The sequence below is a fragment of the Oncorhynchus gorbuscha genome, linkage group LG21 (genome assembly GCF_021184085.1).
Source record: "Oncorhynchus gorbuscha isolate QuinsamMale2020 ecotype Even-year linkage group LG21, OgorEven_v1.0, whole genome shotgun sequence".
Taxonomy (NCBI): Eukaryota; Metazoa; Chordata; class Actinopteri; order Salmoniformes; family Salmonidae; genus Oncorhynchus; species Oncorhynchus gorbuscha.
Genome location: NC_060193.1, coordinates 23,551,807 through 23,568,255, shown reverse-complemented (window position 1 = coordinate 23,568,255; position 16,449 = coordinate 23,551,807). Strand labels below are relative to the sequence as shown.

Sequence of the window (16,449 nt, the reverse complement as noted above, 5' to 3'; positions counted from 1 at the left end):
CTCTTAGCAGGAAGCTGACTTCCTTTCACAGTGAGAGAAGACTTACAGAGAGCACTGTGTAACATATCCCATCCAAAATGGCTATTGCTTTAGCTTTGTTCAGGTAGCCGCTATTGCTAAAGTGCTAATATGGAACATGGTTGGCATACCAATGAGGCTGAAGCACACCTTAAAGCTTCGCTCTCCCTGTTGTGATATGCCTAATTAGCGTCTTTCCCTCCCTTCTCTCAAACGCCACCTATTTCGAGTCGCTCTCTTCATGAAAGTTTCATGAGACACACTTCAGGATGGAAACAGCTTTGAGCAGCCGCTGTCTCTGTGCAGCCGACGATAGCCGTGGCTGCCTTCCAATGATGCTTTCGGGTATCTGGCAGGAGAGGATACCTTGGTGGGTAAATCCTTTTCAAGAATTGGACTTCGTTACAAATGAGGAACTTTGTTTTGAGCTTCTTAACTTCCCCTCTTCAAGTTAGTGTCCCAACCTGAACCAAGGTTTACATTAACGATTGGATGCTATTTATGAGGGCATAGGCACAGAAATAGAATGACATTCTATTGATATTCACATAGGTTTGACTGTCAACTGCTAAAGAAATCAACTTGGGGAGTGTCTTTGGGGTGGCTGAAACTAATTGTCAAGTCTTTGTGATTCAGAGTAATTGCAATTAAGGAAAGGGGTAAGGAATCTTATGACAACACTATTTCAAGTGTCATTAGCAATACGTGTCACAAACACACAGTTTAGCATAAATCCTCAATCCAAGGTGGTACGTATGACGTATCCTACGTATCTTCTTCTTGATCATTGGCCATTAAGGAAATGAGGTATGCCCTGGGGGTTGGTCCTATTAAAAGTTTGCTGGCGTCGTGTGTCCTCGTCCTACGCGAAGACCCTCACGCTCACACAACCTTGAATGTGTTCCTCATTAGTCGATAAATACCACAGCTTAGTGCGCCACTCATTTTAGCTCCATTGCGGCATATTGAGCTACCTGTTGGGGAGACACTACGGGCTACGTGCACTCTATTAACACCTTGAGTTACAAATCAATCACGCTGCAAGCAAATGGAGAGTATAAACTGAGGCAACTAGTGACAGAGAGAGGGAGAAGGACATGAGAAAGACCCACAGCGTGTGCTAAGAAGAAATACAAAAACGTCCACTGTTGTTTAGTATGGAGTCTGTATCGTATGGAGTCTATATAGTACGGAGGCTATTATATAAAAAGAAGTCACCACAAGACATGCTCTCTCATTGCATGGTAATTATCCATAGCTAAAGGCAGGGATTTGGTATCAGATAAGGCTATAAAATGTGAATGTTGGATACTCATGCAGGCCCATCAAATGCAATACTGGTAGTCTAGAATCTGTACAACGAAATGATCAGGAGTCTGGTTATTAGTCAAATGACTTACTTTTAGTTGTTAACAACAATTATGAGAATAAGTTATGAGAAAAATAGGGAGCCTAACATTAACATTTCTCTCACAAATATGTAATACTTAAAAACTATTTATAAAAATGCCACCTCTCGTGACTTCGGGGCATACAGATAAGAATGCTGGGCAAGAAGAAAGCCTTAAAAGCTTAGCTTTGCGGATTAATACATCAAATGTGACAATACATCTACTGGTTACAGCCGTTGCCCACACCGCATAAAAGAAACAGGAAAGTAAAAAGAAAAAAAGAAGACGGGAAAAAAAGAAACGGTCGGTACATTTCTCTTTCATAAAAAGAACCTCTGTGTTAAAGTGCCATTAAAGAAATAGCCTAATGAAAGAGAATGGGTTTGCAGAGGTGTTTCATTTGAAAGGAGGGAGAGGAGGAGGAATTAATTGTGCGAGGTAGCTCCCACTCCCGAGCCTCCCACAGCCCGTTGCAAGGTCGAAAGGAAAAATCAGTTGATTTCTAAAGCGAATCAAAAGCTACCTGCTGGAAAACAATAGCCAGGAACATGCCTCGGAATATGGGCGCATGTTGAAAATCAGAATGCGATGTGACAACCCGTGCAGCCTAAAAAACAGCTCTGTCGAAAAGTACAATGTATCGATGAAGGGACAAAAAAGTGCTCAGGAGATCATAATTTAGCCTTTCTCTGGAGCAATCAAATTTGCTCTCATGCTTGGCAAAAGCAATAACCTTGGAAAGTCAGCTCCATGTTTAAATATATCCACTGTAAGGTCTTTGTCAGAATTATATTGTTTGACACCATACCAACTAAGTGTGAGAGATCTAAGGTTTGTCATAGCATTTTTCTTTCATGTCAGACAAACCGCTGTATTGCCTGTTCAATTTGTTGCTTATGATGCTGTCTTGTAGACTACGATGTTACAGTATCCACTACACGTTGCACAATTTGAAGTGAAGTAATGTTCAAGGATGCCTTGGCATCCCTGTCATTTCCCTTTGGTTCAACTCCAATAACATATGGGCAGCTGAGACTGCTGTATTGGTCGGTCTGAAACCAATGATCTGGTAACAAAACGTTTTCTGGCCTTTTGAACACATTCCTGCAGACCTCACAATATGATTTACAGTCCTTTTGTGCAGTCGTGCTCCTCCAGAACAGCTAAGTTGTCATGACATCAGCTGTGAGGTTTCTGCAGACACTGCCCGACCATAACTCTAAAACTACCCTAGGTGATATAACAATATCTTCCCACAGTCCCTTTTCGCCTTCCTCTGCCACTCCCAGTACATTCGTTTACCTCACAGAATAAACTAGCATTGCGCTAATAAATAAAGGAGGAACTGAAACACCTTTCCTCCACTTCTGGTGTGATTAACAACTCAAATCGTCCGAAGCTGCGGCAGCATTTTCTTCAGGAGGCCGAGAGAACGAAATTAAACAAGAGTAATCGCTAGTTCATTTATGTGGCAGACCTGATGTTTGTTGTATGCCTTTTTGAAAAACTGTGGAGTTACAGACAAAACAAATAATAAACAATGAATGAATTAATCAAAGGGGGCAGAGCGGATAGCAATTTGACCATGTGCTATGTTTGCAGTTCCGAGAATAGTCAGGGCTTGGGTTGGGTTTTCGACTTGCGGTTACATAAATGATCAACCCGGGCTAATTCATTACCACTCAGGGAACCACTGAGTTTCCTGTGATAGAATTGGAAATTGGATAAGTTTTAATTTGTGTTTGTGTGTGCACACTTGTGTAGCACATGGGCATGTGCAAAACGTACTATTCAGAGGTGTCCCCATTTCCGCCAGCGATTAGCATGCTTTTTGCGTGGCGCAGACTGGTAAGACGCTTCAGGAGGGTGGTCACGTGTGCTAGCAAGGCAGAGGTCCCGAGTTTGCCAGGTATGGGCTGAATCGGGAGGAAGTGGTACTCGCTAAGCAAGCAGCATGATGTCCTTTACACTTGTATGTGCTAATGTTTGTGAGTGTGTTCTCTGTGTGTCTGAGTACAGCATGCATGACATCACCATTCTCTGTGGATTGAAGTAAAACGTGAAATGCAGCATAAAGGGGCCTCTGTGCGGTTTCTTTTTCACGTCACTGGAAGAAAAAAACCTGAAAGCTCAAGGACAGTTTCAGACAAGGGAAGTTTTATAACTTTGCTCAAGACCATACTGTATTCAACAATGGATCTACACACTAAATGAGATGGAGGGGAGTAATGCTGAAGTCACCTTCGAAAGAAATGCTGAGCACTGGTGCTTGATATAAAAGGACTCCCAATGACAATTTGCACACATTAACCAGTCAGGCCATCAGGCACTATAGGAACCTGGTGCCAAGTATGCGAGGGTAGGAAAAAAAGACATTGGCTCAAATAGTACCTCAGTGAGCATATTTTCACAAAATACATGAGGTCATTGGACATAAGCTCAAGCTATTAGCAAATGATGTCTATCGTTCACTCTTATGTCTCTGCAGTGTCTCCCTAACAACATGCTTCTCTTCAATGACAAGGGTAGCCATACATGTATATTAAAAAAACACTAATTTGGTAACACTAACCAGCCCTGTAAATGTCTCAACTACCACCACCAAACCCCTCTCCCCTAACCCCAAAGAACTCTCAGAAAACACGCTGGCATGACACCCCCTTTGCACAGTCATGTAATTACAACAGACAAACATAAGTAATATTCTCCTTGGGAGGACCGCTAATTAAATCTGGCTAATTTGAGTCTCGACAGACCAGACTAACATTTGGGATGTGATTAGTTACTGTTTACCCGACCAACTTAGCCCAGTTTGCGTAATGGTGTATAGAGGGAGAGAGGAGGAGGAACCCTGTTTACAGAACGTTGAGGGCCTAATGTGGTTATCTCGACGGGAAGCGATTCATTAGCACAGCGAGGTGACAGTGCAGCTGAACCAAGGGGCTGAATGTCTAGTTCTGCCACTTGATATTTGCTCAACGTTGACAGAAGATTAACAGAACGATTATACACCACTTCTTTGACAGACAGCTTCCTGTTGACACTCCAAAGACTTGACCTGGGGAGAGTAAGTCAGGAAGAGTGCACTTCCTGTGTGACATTCTTTGTCACCCTCACATGATCCTGACTAGAATATTGGGTTGTGGAATATTGTGTAAATCTGTCAGTCAACACTTCTAATACAGCGATGGTAGGGGCATAGGTTTCCATAAATCACATTGCATTCAACTCCAAAATGACCTAATAAGTACAAAGGGATGTGAGGAAAGGAAATAAGCCTTTGCTGCGGTGCGGTGTACTCTCCCCCCAAAAAATGAATCCATAAAGACATAAACCTTTCCGGTCACATTCCGGCTTTAATTTCGTGCCTGCCGCACGGGGGATTGGATCCAGTCAGGTCTTTTCCCCCCCAGGCGGAACGAAACTTTTCACCCCAGGCTTGAGGTTATTCTTCTGGGAAAATCCCCGCAGGCCATAATAAGATATATTTGTTGGACGTATTTGAGCGGATACAATCTACTTAAAGAGGCTGTCACAGGTCAGTTGCTGTGAGCCCACGCAGGAGAAAGAGCGTGCTGAGACGCATTGTGGTTTGGGAATCCCTCCTGCCTGAAAATGGCGGATTATCGGAATGCTGGAATGTCAGCGGGGGAACTCTTCAAGTGTGACACCCATCCGTTTAAAATTTCTCACTCCTTTTAGCTTTGTTGTACAGCAAGCCCAGCTTAGGATGCGCTCTTAGTCTTCTTCTCGGTGTTCGCGAGATAAAGGTTTTTCAGCCAGCACAAAAAGCCCACAAAACATTTTCCATTTCCTTTTAAATGTGACAGTAAACTATTTGCTTTCCTCCGTAAATGCCACAGCAGCGTCAACCACAGCCATTTCTTCTTGCAGTATAGCGTGTAATGTGCAGTTAAGGCACACTGATTAGAAATGTATCTGCTATCAAAACGCCAAATAATGGAAGCAACAGCCTGGAAGATGAAGAATTTCCCCAGGTTAGTAGTGTTAACCAACTGTCTCTTTTGCTTCTGTAACACTCCTCCAATGACAATTGAGTTGGCCTGGCTTGCTGATTGGGCATTTATTGTAAATGGGTTCTAATTAAGTATTGGTTGCTTTATGGACTTGGACAATAGTGACCTATAGTGCAGGCATGCAAGGCACACAGATCAGAGAGAGAGAGAACGAGAGAATGAAAGACAGAGTGCAGTGACCTCGGGAGAGGACTCAATGGAAATGGTCTTAGCGTATGAAAAATGATGCCGGAGCACCGGATACATCATGTAATAAATCATCTCTCAGGACATAGATGAAGGAGTGAAATCTGCAGGCCGAAAACATCTGCCAGAAAAGGCCATCTAAGGATGACTGGAACCATGACGCACTCAGGACTTGACCATAATCCCAGGACGCTGGCAGATGTCCAACAGTGTGGGACGTGTGGGTAAATTCCTTTCGACAAAGACGACGGACTGTGCAACACTAACGTTATAGAGTCTGTGCCAGCCCCTCTGTTTCAATACAGCATGTGACCCAGGTGGTTACGTAGCAGTGTAGCATGCCTAGGATTTGGTATCCTTTTGTGATGGAAAAACAGTGTTGATTTTGTTTGGCCATGGACTACAGTATGTTACTTGAAGGTGCTTAATGGTTGAGACAAACTTTTGAAGAAAAATAAGTAATGTTGTGTGGAATTGAATAGAACAGCTTATTGTACAATGATGGCATCATTCACCCTAATTTGACAAACTGTTTACATTTCCATAAAGTTCAATACCAACGTGTTAGTACATCAACTAAATGGCAAACCTGAATCCTCTTCAACAAAATGTTCCTCTCTCTGCACCAGTTCAACTGATGTATTCAATTATGTTGTTTTTGGCATTTGAGGCGGAACTGTTAATTATGCTTTTGTTTCCTCTCAAGCAAAATTACTCGACCAAATGTAAGAGTTCTTCATGAACAAAGGCAGACACTAATGCCTCTTTGTGTTAATCGTATGACGCCATTTGCTCTCCTTTTCTCTATCTCTCAATCTCTGTTTTCCCCTACATCTTTCACAGTCCCGTTGTTGTCTTCCCCCACACTCTACTTACAAGGCGCAGTTCTCAAAGCGGTAAAAATGTGATATTTTACAGTCGAGCACATCAACGATGACAGGCCTCTAAATCTACCCACCTTTGCTTTATCAGCAACGTACAGCTGGGTTGGGATATTCCAAAATGTGACAGTTCCACCTCAAAGAGAGCCTTTTGATAGACAGATTAGAGCTGTGTTTCTCCACATATCCATCCATCATTTTGTCCATATCCCTTTACAGAGGTGACATTTGTCCCTGTATGAATTTTTGGACCCTGAAAGGGCATTGTGATGTCACTCACATATTACTGAATTATCGTCCATGCACAGATGTTTGACTGAGGAAACACTCTTCTTACTCCACTTCGATACCGAAGTGATTTTTAAATAGCAGGTTAGGAGAATTAACCTAGCAGGTTAGGAGACTGAGGTTAAGGTTAGGAAAAGGATCAAGGGTTAGCAAAAATGGCTTTGTATTGCTTGAAAATAGTTTGTCCATGTTTGACTGTGATTTAAATGAGCTTCTTTGAAACAGGAAATAGGACGACAAGCTAAGAGAGGTCTTGGAAATTAGATTTCCCTTATAAACATACCCTTCCCGGGTTATTTTGGCCAAAGGAAATCTGCCTTAATACAATTTATATCTTATAATGAAATAAATTGATTTCAAAATTGATGTATTATTCATGTTTCAGTGCAGAACATGTGGAGGAAGCAGAGAATGAATAAAGTGTCTAGAATTGACACAATATAAAACAGTCATAACAATTTCCTGATGCTGACATCTTGGTTTCACAGGCCTTCTGTCTCTGTCACTGTCTGAAACAGGAAAGCTATCATCTTAATTATGCTTTTGTGACACATCCAAAATGTATGGTCACATTTTCTATGTTTATTTGTGTTAAACAGATAATAGTTCATGTGAAGCAGGAATTGTACAATGTTTGACGCATCACAACCGATAAAAGGTGTGCTGATGGTGTGGTCTCGTTATGGACTAGGATAATGGTTGTGTGTGTGTGTGTTCGTGTGTGTAAGAGAGAGAGATTAGGCTTGAGTTCTTTGGCGTGAATGGCTATTGGCCACTAGGAGTTTTGCGATACTGACATTGTCAATCGACTTCTCTTTACTGATAGCACATCAGCGCAAGCTACTCAAACACAACAGATCCCTTTAATACACACTGCTGTCCACAAAGGGCTTGTTTAAGACTCAGCGACTGAGAAAATTGTAATAACATGTTATGTCCATCACACTGGAACTGGATCCGCCTCGATTGTGGGATTCTGTTGGATTCCTTGTCAGATTATAAACGTCTCAATGTCACCTCGACACAGAATACTTGGAGTACGTCAGATGCAAGGGAAAGTGATGATCTTTGACCATCAATGGAGTCAAGTATCTCACGGAGGGGCTGGTGTAGCAAACCATGCAGAGAAACACACGCCAAAACTGCCACTGAGAACTACAAGGTTCTCAAGGTTGGGATGGAGCACTAAATATAATTCAAGACAGCACACACCACATACAGTACAATAACAGTTCCCAAAATAGTATTTGATGTTTACATCGAGATATGTCAGATCATGTGACTGAATGAATTATATTGGTGTATTGCAGCATCATATTCGTCTGATTAGGGCATTACATTTAGGAATTTAAATCCATCCTATACAGCATCAGATGATATGCTTCAAGCCACATCACTCGACTTCATGACGAGCAACATCCCCCCGTAAGCTTCCTTACATCAAAAGGCATTATATAACCGTCAAAGTACTAATACAATCATGGCAGACGCAATCCTCATAACCAGCACTTAGTAAACGAGGCACAGCATGCATGGGGGATTTCCCAAATATATAATTCAGGCTTGTACTTGGTAGACCAGTACAAAGCTCAGAGAACACAAACTGCCTTAAAACACAGCAGGGTTTTTTGGGCTCCAGTCTTTTTTTGGGTGGGAGGGGAGGGGTTCGAAACTCATTTTAGTCATTGATGTTACATCATGGGAAGTCATTGATGTTACATCGTGGGAAGTCATCCACATTTGATAACATCTGATCGGTGAAAATACTACACTAGTGGCTTTGAAGCAAAAAAGAAAGGGGGGGTTAAATAAAATCTTCCCGACAATTGACATTCACAAATGCATGCGGGAATTGTCGGTGCTCCGTAATCCCCTGGGGATTTGGAGAGCAAATGAATAGTTCAACTTTGCAGTGAAAGCCCCTGGCCCAGTTACCTCGGCTGTGTAAACATCTGGGATTGGGTGACCCTGGGTAAACAGTATCAGGTATTTGGAACAGTGAGCCAAGTACAGCTGGTGTTGATAGTCGTGTAATCGCACCATGCGTTGAGTAATAGACAGCATCTCGACAAATTAGCAGACATTGGGACCCTATACAGTAATGTTTGGGAAGCACTGATACTATCTATGCAGTATGTAACTGAGTTACATGTGACATAGTTGTAACTGGTGAGTGTATTCAAGGTCCTACAAGCAGACAGTAAAGGCAATTAAACAATTGTACAGTAGGATAGAAATCGATTCTTTTGCCTATTTCCAAGTGCAGTAGTAAGGGACTGTGGTATTTCTACCATGCCTCCCAAACAGAGATTGGCATCAACTGTACCCTGCACAACAAATGTTCCTCTTAAAAATTATGCAGCTAATTTACAGACCACAAAGTTACATTTGTGAAAATCGCTGGGACTGAGTGCATTTTCTACTTCTGCTGTGTTTTCACCTTCCATCGCCTGTGGGTTTGAACAGGATGAGTTGTGAAATTGTGTCCGGTCTGCTCATTAACATAATGTATCAGCTTTGACAAGAGGCTAGGTATCCCATTACAAATGTGCATGGGAATTTCTTTAGCATGGAGAGGAAGGTAGGGAGAGAGTGTGGGAGGGAGGGAGAGAGTGTGAGAGGGAGGGAGGGAGGGAGGGAGGGAGGGAGGGAGGGAGGGAGGGAGGGAGGGAAAAGGTGGAAAGTGAGGCAGAGAGAGAGGAAGGGAAGGTGAGAGAGAGAGAGGGAGAGACGGAGTGTCACGAACTTGCCGAAGTTGGCTCCCCCGTTTGGGCGGTGCTCGGCGGTCGTCCTCACCGGCCTACTAGCCGCCACTGATGCCTTTTCTGTTAGTTTTGTCTTATGAGTTGCACCTGTTTCCGATGTGTGTTTCTTGATTTCCCTTTGTTGTGCAGGATTATTTTTGTGATCACGTTTGTGTCATAGGTGTTGTTGTGCCCCGGACCGTGTTTACCCTGTGTTTGGGTTGGTCAGCGTTTGCGCCCTGTGTTTTGGGCATTACCATTTTCGGTGCCGGAATAAAGTGGATTTTTCCGCTGGAAGTCTCTGCTCTCTGCACCTGATTCCTACCTACACACATAGTCAGCCGTGACACGGAGAGAGTAGGGAAGAGAGAGAGAGGTTAGAGGGTGGGGGAGGAGAAATCTCTCTAACCTAAGCCATTCTGTCTCAGTGAAAAATAGCATCCTCTCCCCACTCGCTCTCTCCACTGATTGTTTTCTTATAAATCCCCTTTGAGATTCCATAATTCATTGAATGGTTCTTATTTGCTATAAAAACACACTCGGCTAATGCGTAAGATTATGGGGACTCTGTTGCAGAGTCAATCAATTAATCATTGGCTGCTTTTTTTTCTATTTTCCAAAACCTCACTCACAGAAGAACACTCCCAGTCATTCTTCAGTCAGGATGACCCTGAAAAACTTGCATTTAAAGGTCCAGGAGTCTATGTATAGAAAGGAGGTTTAAAACCGATTAGCTAACAACAATAACAATCCTTTACTGCAAATGATTATGGATTAATAATTGTGCCACCACCCAGCCGTGAGCTGTCTGGTGGCACAAACCTATCAGACCTAAATACCTTCTATGCTCGAGTCGAGGCAAGCAACACTGAACCATGCATGAGAGCACCAGCCGTTCTGGATGACAGTGTGATAACGCTCTCCGTAGCTGATGTGAATAAGACCTTTTAAACAGGTTAACATTCACAAGGCCGCAGGGCCAGATGGATTACCAGGATGCGTACTAAGAGCATGTGCTGACCAGCGTCTTCACTGATATTTTCAACCTCTTCCTGACCCAGTCTGTAATATCTACATGTTTCAAGCAGACCACAATAGCCCCAGTGCCAAGTACGCCAAGGTAACTGAATGACTATCGCACTGTAGCACTCACATCTGTAGTCATAAAACACTTTGAAAGGCTGGTCATGGCGCACATCAATGGTATGGGCCCTCAGATCCTCAAAAAGTTCAACAGCTACACCATTGAGAGCATCTTGACTGGCTGCATCAATGCTTGGTATGGCAACTACTCGGCATCCGACCGCAAGGAGCTACAGAGGGTAGTGCGTACGGCCCAGTACATCACATGGGCCGAGCTCCCTGCCATCCAGAAACTCTATACAAGGCGGTGTCAGCCATCCAAGTCATAGACTGTTCTCTCTGCTACCGCATGGCAAGCAGTACTGGAGCGCCAAGTCTGGGACCAAAAGGCTCCTGAACAGCTTCTACCCCAAAGCCATAAGACTGTTGAACTATTTGCTTTGACCCCTTTTGTTTTTTGCACTGACATTCTTGCACTGGCTCTATAACACTCACTGGACTCTACCCCCACTCTCATACATACAACACTGACACTCCAACAGACATATACAAACACATTCACACACTAAACATGCATATTGACGCCACACACACATACACACTCACACATAGAAACCCTTTCACACTCTTCACATACGCTGCTGCTACTCTGTTTATGATCTATCCTGATTGCCTAGTCACTTTTACCCCTATTTACATTATGCACATTGTTCCTCAATTACCTCAACTACCTCGTACCGGGACTCCTTGTACATAGCCTCGTTATTGTTGTTCTATAGTGTTACTATTTACCCCCCCGCTAATATTTTCTTACTTTTTAACTCTGCATTGTTGTGAAAGGGCTCGTCCGTAAGCATTTCAAGGTAAACACCTGTTGTATGTGACTAATAAAAATGCATTTTAATTGTATCTTTTTAAAACTTTTTCCCCTGCATAAATGTACGCAGAACGCTAGCTCTTGTCAATACCAGGACAAATGACTGCTCTTTTAGAAGAAACGGCCTCTTCCACACACTGTTCCTCCATCCCTGCAGTCCCTGTAGCCCAGTCACCAATCTGTCATGGCCAGTAGCTAGTAGATTACATCAGCTGACCTGAGTGCAACAGAGATGAACAGGTAACTGCCAAAATAAAGGAAACACCAATTTACAGTGTCTTTTTTATATGACCTTTATTTAACTAGGCAAGTTAGTTAAGAACAAATTCTTATTTTCAATGACAGCCTAGGAACAGTGGGCAGAATGACAGATTTGTGGCTTGTCAGCTCAGGGACTTGAACTTGCAACCTTTCAGTTGCTAGTCCAACACTCTAACCACTAGCCTACACTGCCACCCCTTGGGTGCAGGGCATTGGGCCATGATGAGCCAGAACAGCTTAAATGCACCGTGGCATAGATTCTACAAGTGTCTGGAACTATATCGGAGGAATGTGACACCAATCTTCCACACGAAATTCCATAATTTTGTGTTTTTTTGATGGTGGTGTAAAATGCTATCTCAGGCACCACTCCAGAATGAAGTGTTCAATTAGGTTGTGATCTGGTGACTGAGACGGCCATGGCATATGGTTTACATCATTTTCATGCTCATCAAACCATTCAGTGACCACCTGTGGATGACAATGACAACTCTGAGCATTGTCATCCTAAGGGGTCATATCCATGGTAGCCAAATAATGGCCTGCTCAGCATTTTTATACATGACCCTAATCATGGGATGGGATGTTAATTGATTAATTAACTCAGGAACCACACCTGTGTGGAAGCACCTGCTATCAATATACTTTGTATCTCCCATTTACTCAAGTGTTTCCATTATTTTGGCAGTTACCTACCTGTATGTAATGCCACTGCACTGCTGGCAAGGGGCCTGTGCGTATTCTCAGAGCTGTGACATTCATAAACATGATAAGTTGGCCATGATATCCCTCTATTTACACTTAAGCACAGAGAGCAGAGCGAGAGAGAGAGGGGGGTAGGTAGAGAGGTCGGGAGTGAGTGTGTGTCGGATGCCCCGGGGGTCAGCTGGGCTGAATTGGACGGATAAAGAGAAAGATGAAAAGGAGAGATGGAGAAGGACGGACACTGGGGCCGGGCCTTCTCTCCACAGGCCTGGCCAGGCAGGCCCAAAGCTCTGTTTTGACTCAAATGCTCACCAAGCTTTGCAAACTGCACTTCAGCTCAGACAGATGTACTACCTTTGAGTGGTGGAGATCACCTGAGGGAGCAGGTGAAAAGAGAGAGGTTTATAGAGAATAATAGGTAGACGCTTTTTGTTTGTCTACCTCTCTCTTGTCAGAATGTCCTCCTGTGACTCCAGCCTCCTATCCTTACATGAGTTTGTCTTTTCATCCTTTTATATCCACTTCTTTCTTTCTTTCTGTCTGGGTGTCTCCACATCTCTCTCCCCCCCCCTCCTTCCCTCGCTCCCGATGTCTGTTTAGGTTTTCACTCAGCATATTCCATTTGCTGTCAGTTACCCTGAGGGATGAATCAATTTTCCTTGGAAAACGGAACCTCATTTGTTTAGCGTGGGGTAAAAAAGTCTTATTCGTCATCTTATCTGCCATCAGCACTTTTTCTGTTATGATTAGTAATATTCAGAGGAGGAGCAAAGAAAAAGAAAAGCTACTTCACAAAAGCTCAGAGCTATTTGCCAAACACAAATCAGAGATGCGAGACTTTATTTTTTTCTTCATCATCCGGGAGGCGTACGCTAGGGAGCTCTGGTTTTAACAGTCCATCAACCTCCAATCTCTCCTTTTGAGCACAATAAACATTTGTAAATAAAGAAGATGTGGCTAGGAATACATAAATAGAGTAGTACTGGTGTTTCTTTCATAAAGATGCTTTCCGGTCTGTGATGAAGCCCTTTAGAGGATTTCATGCCTAATGCCATGAGGACTTTCATTCATTTAATTCTCCTCATTCTCCTCTATTATTGTATGTCTAACCTGCTCAAAATCATTTGGGCTATGTATTGTACATTATACTTTGAAGAACTGTATTTGAGCTGTATTTAGGTGTATAGAGTGTACAAAACATTAAGGACACCTAATATTGAGTTGCCCTCAGAACAGCCTGAATTCATTGGGGAATGGACTCTACAAGGTGTCGAAAGCGTTCCACAGGGATCGTGTCCCATTTTGACTCCAATGCTTCTCACAGTTGTATGAAGTTGGCTGGATGTCCTTTCGGTGGTGGACCATTCCTAAAACGGTTGAATGTGAAAAACCCAGCAGCTTTGCAGATCTTGACAAAACCGATGCGCCTGGCACCTAATACCATACCCCGTTCAAAGACACTTACATCTTTTGTCTTACCCATTCACCCTTTGAATGCCAGATATACACAATCCATGTCTCAATTGTCTCAATGCTTAAAAATCCTTCTTTAAACCTGTCTCCTCCCCTTTATCTACACTGATTGAAGTGGATTTAACAAGTGACATCAATATGGGATTATAGCTTTCACCTGAATTCCCCTGGTCAGTCTATGTCATGGAAAGAGCAGGTGTGCTTAATGTTTTGTACACTCAGTCTATGTACAGTATGCTTAATGAAGTTTGGGTATTCCAGGTCTCCTGTAAAAAATTCTGAATAAATGTAGCATTGAGATAAACAATAACAGTTGATCTTTCATTGTATTCCCATGAAACTCCAACAAGGTAAAGTAGAGATCAGACAATTACCTTACCCCTCCCCAGTCTTGAGATAAGGAATACAATCACATCCACTAATCATTAACTAGTACATTTTGTTCCACAACATACAGTACCAGTCAAAGGTTCGGACACACCTACTCATTCATGGACCTCCGTGTAGTCTTGCTTTGGCTTTCTCATTTGCCTAGTTGACACACTACCTTTTCATCAAGGTCTATGTATGAAGAATATTCTTCATTTTTCCTATTTTCTACATTGTAAAATAATTGTGAAGACATTGCAAATATGGAATCACATAGTAAAAAAAAGTGCAATATATATATATATATATATATATATATATATATATATATATATATATATATATATATTTAAATTACATTTTATATTTGAGTTTCTTCAAAGTAGCCACCCTTTGCCTTGATGACAACTTTGCACACTCTTGGCATTCTCTCAACCAGCTTCATGAGGTAGTCACCTGGAATGCATTTCAATTAACAGCTTGTTAAAAGTTCATTTGTGCAATCCCTTTCCTTAATGCGTTTGAGCCAATCAGTTGTGTTGTGACAAGGTAGGGGTGGTATACAGAAGATAGCCCTATTTGGTAAAATACCAAGTCCATGTTATGGCAAGAACAGCTCAAATAAGCAAATAGAAACAACAGTCCATCATTACTTTAGGACATGAAGGTCAGTCAATCTGAAAAACTTCAAGAACTTTGAAAGTTTCTTCAAGTGCTGTCACAAAAACCATCAAGCACCCTGATGAAACTGGTTCTCATGAGGACCACTACAGGAAAGGAAGGCCCAGAGTTACCTCTGCTGCAGAGGATAAGTTAGTTAGTGATACCAGCATCAGAAATTGCAGCCCAAATAACTGCTTCACAGAGTTCAAGTAACAGACACATCTCAACATCAGATGTTCAGAGGAGACTGTGAATGAGGTCTTCATTGTCAAATTGCTGTAAAGAAACCACTATTAAAGGACACCAATAATAAGAAGAGACTTGTTTGGGCCAAGAAACATGAGCAATGGAATATTAGACCGGTTGAAATCTGTCCGTTGGTCTGATGAGTCCAAAGTTCAGTGGGACTATCATTTGATTTTAAACAGGACAATGACACCAAATACACCTCCAGGCTGTGTAAGGGCTATTTGACCAGGAAGGAGAGTGATGGAGTGCTGCACCTGGCCTCCACAATCACCCGACCTCAACCCAATTGAGATGGTTTTGGATGAGTTGGAACACAGAGTGATTCAAAAGCAGCCAACAAGTGCTCAGCATATGTGGGAACTCCTTCATGAATGTTGGAAAAGCATTCCAGGTGAATCTGGTTGAGAGAATGCCAAGAGAGAATAACAAGTGTGCAAAGCTGTCATTAAGGCAAAGCGTGGCTACTTTTAAGAATGTAAAATCTAAAACATATTTTGCTACATGTGTTATTTCATAGTTTTGTTGTCTTCGCTATTATTCTACAATGTAGAAAATAGTTAAAATAAAGAAAAACCCTTGAATGAGAAGGTGTGTCCAAACTTTTGACTGGTACTGTATATCTGGATAGGGAGCATTGACACAGACCCAGGCCAGAAGCCCGTCCCAGCAGGAGGCCAGGGCAGTGTCGGTGACAAGGTTAGCCTCCCTGCTGGTCAGGAAAACAAGACAGAAGGTCGGCCTGTAAGATATCATATTGGTTCATTAACCTTCATGTGCCTTACATTCAGAAACAAACGGGTCAGTTTGGTCAAACAGGTGTTCCTAATGACCTGGTGTGAACTGTGCATGAAGCACATTATTTTCCTGCAGTATTCATCACTTTGTTTTTTAGGTGGACAGATACATTTTTAAAAGACCATGTGCAACAAGTTTAGTTAAAAATCAGGTTGCTTTTGTTTATGTAAGGCAAGCCATGCTCTTAAATGTAAGAACTCTTCCCAATTTTCTCCCTGAACTTCACCTTTTTAGTATAACAACACTGTGATATTTTACAGGTCATGTCTCAGTGCTCATCCATGTCTGAGAAAACAGACTTTATACAAGTTCATGTCCACCTGAGAATGGCAGTGCTCCATAAATGGCCAGAGGAAAACGCTAAATAAATCATTGAAAAGACTGGGGCTAAGAGCTTGCTGCAGAAAGTGGAGATTACTCATTCTCGGA

General features: G+C 42.4%; 1 protein-coding gene across 37 annotated transcripts in view; it reads right to left on the bottom strand.

Annotated features, from left to right (window-relative positions):
* The window catches only part of LOC124008624 (receptor-type tyrosine-protein phosphatase delta-like), a 651,437-nt gene that overhangs the window by 88,741 nt on the left and 546,247 nt on the right, over window positions 1–16,449 (bottom strand). The gene's annotated exons all lie outside the window — the stretch shown is intronic.